Below are 9,600 nucleotides of genomic sequence, written 5' to 3' on the forward strand. Positions count from 1 at the left end.
AAGTGTGGGAGCACCTTTTAGGTATCTGAATATCCTTTTTACAGCAATAAGGTTTGACTTTCTAGGGGCTGATTGGGATCTTACACAAACACATGTTGCAAACATGATGTCTGGCCTAGATGCAGTTAGGTACAATAAAGACCCAATCATGCTTCTATATAAAGTCTGATCAACCAAATCATCCTTCTCATCAGACATGACTAATTTATTGGTTGCAATGGGTGTACTACATGGCTTACAATCATCCATCTCAAATTTCTTTAAAAGTTCTTTGGCATATTTGCCTTGATGGATAAAAGTCCCATTTTGTAGTTGCCTTACTTGGAGACCAAGAAAGCACTGGAGTTCACCCATTGCACTCATTTCAAACTCAGCTGTCATGAGTTTTCTGAACTCTTCACACATTTTATTACATGTGCTTCCAAAGATGATATCATCCACATAAATCTGGACAATCATCAAATCCTTTCCTCTGCATTTTAGAAACAATGTTTTGTCTATCTTACCTCTTGTGAAACCAATGGAAAGTAGAAAGGTGGAAAGAGTTTCATACCAGGCCCTTGGTGCTTGTTTCAAGCCATACAAAGATTTATTTAGCTTGTAGACATGATTTAGATTAAATGGATCCTCAAAGCCTGGAGGTTGACAAACATAAACCTCCTCTTGAATCTTACCATAAAGGAATGCACATTTGATATCCATTTGGTACACCTTGATGTTGTGGTTGACAGAAAAGGCCAGAAATAATCTGATAGCTTCAAGTCTTGCTACAGGGGCAAATGTTTCATCATAATCAATGCCCTCTTCTTGTCTGAACCCTTGAACCACAAGCCTGGCTTTATTCTTGACAACAATACCCCTTTCATCAGTTTTATTTTTGAAGACCCATTTTGTGCCAATAGGACTTACACCCTCTGGCAATGGAACAAGCTCTCAAACTTGTTGTCTTCTAAACTGTTGGAGTTCCTCTTGCATGGCTTCTACCCAGCTGTTGTCTTTTAGTGCCTCTTGGTACTTGTCTGGCTGATGGAGAGATAGAAAACCAGCAAAAAGACAAATGTTTTGGGATTGACTTCTTGTGAGCACCCCTTCATTGATGTTGCCAATGATTTGGTCAGGTGGATGAGATTTCAAGAAGTGGTTTCATAAGGTGGTGGAATAGGGGATGCCTGCAGATGTGAATCATCTGAGCTAACCACTGCTGGTGACTTTGATGATCCAGCAGTGGTTTCAAAAGGTGGTGGAATAGGTGGTAATGGTGTGGACCATGTTGACTTTTATCCACTGCTTGAGGACTTTTATGAACAGTGTTTGATGATGTGGAAGCAGGGGTTAAAAGGCTACTTTGGTCAATAACTGTTGAGGTAGCAGTGGTTGAGCTTTGACAGCTGTTTTGAACATCTGCTGCTCTTCCCATTGTGACAGACTTTTGTTGAGGAATGATGATTTCATACCCATAGTCTGGTGATGATTCTTTTGATGGACCTGCACTGTTAGTCTTGACATCAGTATTTTCAAAAGTAAATTTATCAAGATCAAACAATTCTTCAGGGTTTGCTGGGATTTTCATTGATAAAAGTTCATTGAACTTTACATTCAAAGTCTCTTCCACTGTTTTGGTCCTTATGTTAAACACTTTGTAGGCCTTAGCAGTGGTTGAGTATCCCAGATGATAACCACAATCAATTTTGGCTGCAAACTTTGAGATGGAATCTTTTAAGTTTAAAATGAAGCATGGGCAGCCAAAAACTTTGAAATATGAGATCAATGGCTTTATTTTATACAGTAGTTCATAGGCAGTCTTTTGATGCCTGGGGTTGATTAAAACTCTATTTTGGACGTAGCAAGCAGTGTTTACTGCCTCTGCCCAAAAAGTTAATGGCAAACCTGAATCAGCAAGCATGGTTCTGGCAGCCACAATCAAAGTTCTGTTCTTTCTTTCAACTACCCCATTTTGTTCTGGTGTTCTTAGAATGCTGTATTGCCTCACAATTCCTTTTGACACACAGAAATCATCTAACTCCTTGTTCCTGAACTCTGTGCCATTATCACTTCTGAAGATTTTTACTGGAAGGTCAAACTGCTTTTCAACCTGTTTCACAAAGTCTTGCAGAATGCCTGCAGTCTCATCTTTTGAGTATAAAAAGTAAGTCCATGTAAACCTAGAAAAGTCATCAACTATAACCAAACAATATCTCTTTTTTCTTAAGACTCATGACTTTAACTGGGCCAAACAAATCCATATGAAGCATTTGCAAACATTTGGTTGTTTTGGACTCATCAATGTATTTGTAGGAGCTTTTATGTTGTTTTCCTTTTAGACAGGAAACACAATGCTCAGGACAGGTGAACATTTTTTGAGGTAAACCTCTTACTAACCCCTGTTTTGAAATGGCAGTGATTGTCTTGAGATTTGTGTGCCCCAATCTTCTGTGCCATAATTCTGTCTCTTTGTTTGATGCAGCTGAGAACAGGCGGGCATTAGTTCTGGGGCTCTCTTTTGACATATCCACCACATAGACATTGCCACTTCTTTGAACAACAAGTTTGGTTTTTCCAGTTTTTATTATTTCTTCAATCTTTTCAACCATTTCTGGTCCAACAATCCTACAACACTCTTTTGTGAAGAATTGTAATATACGATGAAAAAAAACAATTTACATGTAATATACGAAATGTTTAGCAATAGTATAAATTTTTTAGAATAGATTATTAAGTTAAATATTTAATAATTCAAACATTTGTCAACTTGACTTAAAGGGAAAACCCAACCGATTAAGATACATGTACTTTCATAAAAAGTTATGAATTTTGTTAAAAAGAAGTAAATAAATAGAAAAAGAAGAATGCTTCATAAATTTTACGGAATTAAAGAAAAAAAAAAGAATAACTAAATAACAAATAAACCAAAATTATTGTTTTAAAAGCATAGTTCTAAATTCTTTGGGTCAAACCTACTCGTTCAAATCTTCTGTTGGTTTCAAAAGCTTTATCGCCAAGTCTCGCTATCAATTTCAACTAATTGGCGAAGGAATAGGGATGTCAATCCCTTATCAACCACACTCCATCTATCGATACCCTCACATGAACCTGGTAGTTATTACTCAACTCTGGTGCGATCGAAGCCCTTGCTTTCTGTTCGGACGGTTCCTGCGATTTCAACCTGCAACTCCATCACCAACCATCTCGAGCCCGTCGTCCGTTAACGGCTGCCTTCATTCCGTGTAAACCAGGTAACTGGAATCATTGTCTATTCAGTTGAATCATGTTCCTATGACGTCAAAGTAGTTATGTCAAGTCGTTTCTTATGATATACGCAGTTACGGTCGTCACTTAGACGTTCAAGGTCTCTACATCATATTTGATTCAGTCCATCGACTCTCATCCTTGATAAGTGGTATCGCTACTCGCCTGTTTTCTTTCCTTCCACACATTTAATCGAAGAAAAAAAAACTATGAATATACGTATGCACTTCTGCAAATTCCGTGAATAAGATGAGTTAAAAATACATGTTTAATGAGTACAGTACCATCACATATACACAAAGTTTTGTCCTATTTTTTTTTTCTCAAATTCACTTATTATAATGAATATTGTATTTAATATGGTGATGATAGAGTCTTTCAAATAGGAATTTCAAATAGTTATATTTGGTTGTACTCTTGTATTCTGGACTAACAGAAGGTGGAATACAAATTCAATTATTAGTTTTTATCAACTTAAAACATCATTTTTAATTTTGTAATGCTATTGCCGTATGAAACTTTTTGAAAGTAGTCACTAATAATTAAGTATACTAATATTAAAAGTTTAATAGTTATGAATTGAACAATCTGTTGCTAAAACAAAACTAAGTATAATGCTTTAAAACAAATGTATAAAGTTATGTAGTGAAACCAAGTGAAGAATTAAATTTCTCATATGGGTTACAATGAGTTTTTGCAAAATGAAAAGTAGGTTCAGTATTGTATAGTCGAATAAATATTCCAATCTTATAAGATTATAAATAGTTATGTACTAACATGTTGATTTCTCTAACTTAATAAGTCCTCTATTTAAATACTAGTATATCTAAATGAACAAGTTAAACAAGGTAACGATTGTACAATATATCTAATTAAAAATATTATGGTTATGTAGGCTTTGGTGATAGTTAAGGACGTCGTTGAGTTTTGTGCTATTGTCGTTTATGCTATAAGGTACGGATTTTGTGGTCTTTTTCTCGTAGCGTTTTATATTGTTATTGTACCCGTAGTGTCTAGGCTATCGAACCGTTGTTATTGTTTTCTAGTAGTATGCTTCTTGCCATCGATTTGCATGCGATAGATAAATTCCGTAGACTCATTATCGCATGTTCCTATTGATCATTGATTTTTGCTATAGAAATGCATTATTGTACTAGTTGTCTCGATTTAAGTGTACCGTTTTATTGACCTCAATACCCGAGCACATCCACCTATGGGGACATAGGGCGTCATCATCGGTACCGATGACGTGCACCATCCGTGACGGTGCGATTAGTTCACGGCGTCTCTATATTAGTATTTATTGTTATTGATTATTGAGAGGCGTATGGATCGATCCTAGGATATTATTATTACTTATTGGTATTGGGATAGGTGTGTGTGCCCACATCCCCTCTACATATTGGTACATTGGAACTGCAGCTAATGTACACATTGCTTATTGTTTATTGTCATTGGCTCACATGGGTATTTCCACATAGATTCTTATCGTATTGATTGACCATTTATTAGTGATAACTGTATTGTTACATTGTTATTGTCACAGTATCGTTTCACCATTGATCGAATACCGTATTGATCATTCTCATTGAATTACCGTTATTGCTATTGTTTTTCCGTTACTGGGCAATTTTTGGCTCAGCCGTGTTTCTTTTGTTGTTCTCTCTTATTTCTTAAACAGGTACTCAGGGGAACATGGGGAAAAATGCGAAGAGAGAAAACTAAATGGCTAGAGTTGAAAATAAGGAGTTTAAATAAAATGCTATTTAAATTTTAGACATTTCTATTTTCGTTAAGACCGTTGTGTGGTTTTAGATTTTTAAACCTTTGGAGATAATGTTTTATCTGAGTTAAGTTTTAAATTGTCTCTGATTACTGTATTGGGTGACACGTCGGCCCTATTCGGGCCGGGGTGTTACAAGAATGATCCATACCCCTTATCACTCATTTGTGAAACATTCAGGAGGTTGAATTTTAGATTGTCTATTAGATTGACATTTTCAAATTTTATATTACCAGATTGTACTGTACCAGACCCCAAAACTTTCCCTTTACTATCATTACCAAAGGATATATCACTCCCTCCATGGATTTTGAAATCTTTGAGAAGGCCTTTACATCCTGTCATGTGCCTGGAGCCTCCACTATCTACATACCAAAGGCTACTAAGCATGCAGAAGCTCCCTACACATGAAGTAAAAAGATTAGTTCATTAGGGTCTCCAAAGCCAATAAGGCTTTGGATGGGGTCTCATCAGTGTCTGGGATGAGTTTAGATGGATGGACAGTGGTTAGATCAAGGGTTTGGACAGTTTTAGGACTGTTTTTCTCTAACCACTGTTGTGGGTCTTGACTAATCACCTGTTGATAACCAAAAGGATGCCTGTTCACTCTTGGTTTAGGAGGCCTTTTGTAAGCCTCATAAACATGTGGGATCCTTTGGTATGATGGTTGTCCCTTACCTCTTCTGAATTGATTGGCAGGGGGTGCATCAGTCACTTGAACATCTCTTTGGACAGATGTTTGGTTCAGCTGTTTTGTAACAGCTGTTTGGACTGGCACAAATAGTGATTGATTCTTTGTGAACTTGACAGATGATGTTGATGAACTTAAGGATGTTTTTGCAGTGTACTCATTCTTTTTTACATCAAAGTTTTTGAGATACACACATTCTTGAGTTTTATGGTTTGTTTTATCACAGATGGTGCAGCTTTCAGCAGGTACAATGACACTTGTTTTGTTTAGATCATATGCTTTTAGATGAAAATAGTCTTTTGTTAGATGATTCCTCTTTTCACAAAAATCACAAAACAGGTTTTTGATCTTTTCTCTTTTCTTCCTTTTCTCAGACTCCTTAGCAACAGAGTTTTGAACCACTGTTGGGGTGTCTTTGATAGGAATGACCTTTGCTTTTGGAGCTTTTACACCATCAGTGGTTGTGAAATCCATTGGTTTGAAGTTTTCAAGGATATCACACTCATCAGACCATGTGGGTTTAAATTGGTATTTCTCAATTTCCTCAAAAGTTGAGGACCCCACAGATCTTTCCAGAGTAATTTTGTTACCAAGTTTGTCAGTTATTTTAACCTCTTGGCCATCCTTGTTTGTGGGAATAACTTCAACAATGGTTTGAACAGATTCTTTAGGAGCATTGTTTTCAATTTCATCATGTTTTCTAAAACCAACACCAAATTTCACATTGCTTTTAATCTGTTTTTCAAGCATGACCTCATAACCTTTGCAAGACTCCACCCATTTTTCACAAGTGATTTGGATGGATTCCAATTCCTTTTTACAAACTTGGTATTTTTCTACCATAGTTTGGAGTTGAGTCTTGGTTATGCTTTGCTCTTCTTTGAGACTGCTGGTTTCTTTGTCTTTTTCAGCCAATTTGTTTTTAAGTTCTTTCAATGACTTTTCAAATTTGACTTCATCAGATAAGACTTTATCCCTAAGGTTTTCATTTACCTCTTTAATGTTAGCAAATGCAATAATACATTTGTCTGAACACAGTTTTTCAAGAACTTGAGGTGATACCTTAGCAGCAGCCATCATGGCACAATCACATTGATGATCACCTTCTTCATCAGCTCTCTTCTCTTCCTCTTCTTCTTTATCTTCTTTGGACCAGGGATCAGACAGTGGTTTAGTCAGGGTTTCTGAATTTTCTCCCAGCAGTAGTTCACCAGCAACTGCAGTAACCACTGCTTCAGCAACTTCATCCACTGTTTCAGCACTTAGTTGTTCACCCAGTTTCTACCCCTTCTAGTATTGACTCTAATGCCATCAAACAAAATTCATCATTAAGATTATCATTAGAAGCATAGAGTGCAAAATTTTCATCACCAAGCTCATCAGGCATGCTGCTCCAGTCAACAAAGCCTTGGGTGAAAAAGCTTTGCTGATCTGGTTGTACTACTATTGGAGCAGCTTGTTGAGGTGCAACAGGTTGCACTTGTGCTTGAGGGACAGGGGCTTGAACATACTGAATTTATGGAACAGTGGTTTGAACATAATGCACAGGCACAGGGGTTGCAGCATAGTAAGCAGTGTTAACATGTGCTGCAGGGGTATATTGGGTATATTGCACAGTGCTTTGATGTTGTGGTCTAGGGTTTGAGCTGGGATGAGTTATTATTGGACCAGTGGTTTGACTCCTGCACTCCCTAGCAAAATGACCTAGCCTATTGCACTTGTAGCACTTCAGTTTTGATTTATCCAATCCCACCCTTAAATTCCCATGTAACCCTGGGAAATTTATCCCTGTTCTTTTATAGAATTTGCTTGTTCTTACACTAAGCAAAGCCAATTGATGCAAAATGTCCATATCTTCTAAGTCAGTGGGATCAAAGTGTTGCAAATCATTTAGTTCAAAACACAAATTATCTGACATCTGGTTTTCACAATTTGCAGCAAAAGCATAATTTGCAGAGTGAGAATCAGAGTTGTTAAAATTTCCACCAGCTGTTATATCAATAAAGTGATCAAAACTCTGATCCTTACTACTGCTACCAGATTCTTCATGACCAAAAAGAGCTGTGCTGCCAAATGAATAATCATCAGCAACTTTGCCAGACTCTTGCAACTTCTTTTTCTGGTTTAACTCCTTTCATAGGTCAGGAGTCTACCATGAAGTTGGGTCAGGGTCAGATCTTTGAACTCAGCTGAATTTCTAGTTACAAAAGCAATTGTATCCCATTTTTCAGGTAGTGATCTAAGAAACATGCTATTTTGTGTTGAATTAGGAAATGTAACTTTAACAAGTCTTAGCTCACTAATGAGACAGCTAAATCGCTCAAACTGTTGGGTCAATGATTCACCCTTGATGTGACAAAAGGTTTCATACTGCTGATTCGGAATTTCCCTATTATTTTCAATAACTTCTTTCGTTCCCCCAAACTGTTCCTTCAGTGCATCCCATAGCTCTTTGGCACTGTTACAATGTAACAGTCCAGCATAGATTTCATTGGGTAATGCAGATGCAATGATGCTAAATGCTTTGGCAACGAGTTCGAACTTTTGGAAAATAGTTTCAGTATAATTTTCAGGTTTTTTAGGTTCGAACTTCTTTGAATCCTCAGCACTTGGCACCATGGGAACATGTGGTCCAAAAACAACAGATCTCCAACATCCAGTATTCTGTTGAGCAAGGATGTGACCCATCCTTCTCTCCCAGATGTTGTATTCATTACGTTTAAGCATGGGTGGTTTGAAAAGAGAGCCAATGTTATTCTTATCATCTTGTGATTGTGACGTCATCCTGGTTGTTTTACAGGCACTGATTAATCAACTTTGATGGTGATTAAACCTTGCACTGTTTTTCAACAAAATGAACAAACTATCAGTATCAACGATTTTGAGCTGAACTATTTATGTCAAAATGATTGTTAAATCAAATTTGACTGTCCGAGCTCTGATACCAATTGTTAGGATCTGAGTTTGGTTTTGATTGTGATTTATGTTTGAATTAAGATGAACAATGAAAGAGTAGTGCAGCGGAATATAAATGGAAACAAACTTTTCACAATCAAACAGGAGAATTGCTTTCAACACACATTTTCAACAATGAACCGAATGCTTAAATTTATTCCAAACACCGATTACAATTGCATGTATGAAACAAACTCCCCCTCAGCTTGAGCTCAGTGATTTGTTCGTACAGGAAGAAGACGGTGAAGAGCTAATAGAACAGTACAGAGTACTATTCTATTTATAGGCACGGACAAACCACTGAAGCATCTAAGCTGACGTCACCATGAAAGTGACATCTAACCTCCTAACAAACTCTAACAGCTGACCTATACAAGTACTGCTATGCTAACAACTGTTATTACATTTCATTAAAGACAAACTAAACTACTGCTGAATCTTTCCACTGATGTAAACTCAGCAGTACTTGATATAACCCAGCAGAGCTTGACCCATAGCAGTAGATTGAACAGCAGAGCTTTAGTCTTCCATCAGCCTTTGACTTGATCAGCAGTTGTAGGTCAACAGTTTGTAATGATCAGTAGATTGGAGGTCAGCAGATGTTGAAACCACTTTCAAGGGGAGAGACTTCATTACATAACATTTGCATATTCTGGATCCACTGCCCTGATCCAGTTTTGGCTTTAATTATCTGTTCGTTTGATAGGGTTCAATCCCAACAAGTTTGATATGGGTTTTGTGTGTGTAGAGGAATTCTTTAGCTGCAGTCAAAAGAAGAGAGGGTAAAGGATAAGGTATGCGCCTGATCACAAATGGGGATTTAGGGTTTCACTACCTTTAAATACCTAGTGTTTGGTTAGTGGGCTTGGGCCCAAGGCCCATGGCCCACTTCTCGTGTTATAATTGGTCCATCAAGTCTTCGAAG

The 9,600-nt window shown here is 37.2% G+C and overlaps 1 long non-coding RNA gene across 1 annotated transcript; it reads left to right on the top strand.

Annotated features, from left to right (window-relative positions):
- The first annotated feature begins 2,974 nt into the window (after positions 1-2,974).
- LOC110871391 lies at positions 2,975-5,108 on the top strand. Its single transcript, XR_002553693.2, has 4 exons — positions 2,975-3,233; positions 3,321-3,397; positions 4,142-4,200; positions 4,928-5,108. It is a non-coding gene; the product is annotated as an uncharacterized LOC110871391 (long non-coding RNA).
- Positions 5,109-9,600: the final 4,492 nt, after the last annotated feature.

This window comes from Helianthus annuus, chromosome 8 (genome assembly GCF_002127325.2).
Source record: "Helianthus annuus cultivar XRQ/B chromosome 8, HanXRQr2.0-SUNRISE, whole genome shotgun sequence".
NCBI classification, from domain to species: Eukaryota; Viridiplantae; Streptophyta; class Magnoliopsida; order Asterales; family Asteraceae; genus Helianthus; species Helianthus annuus.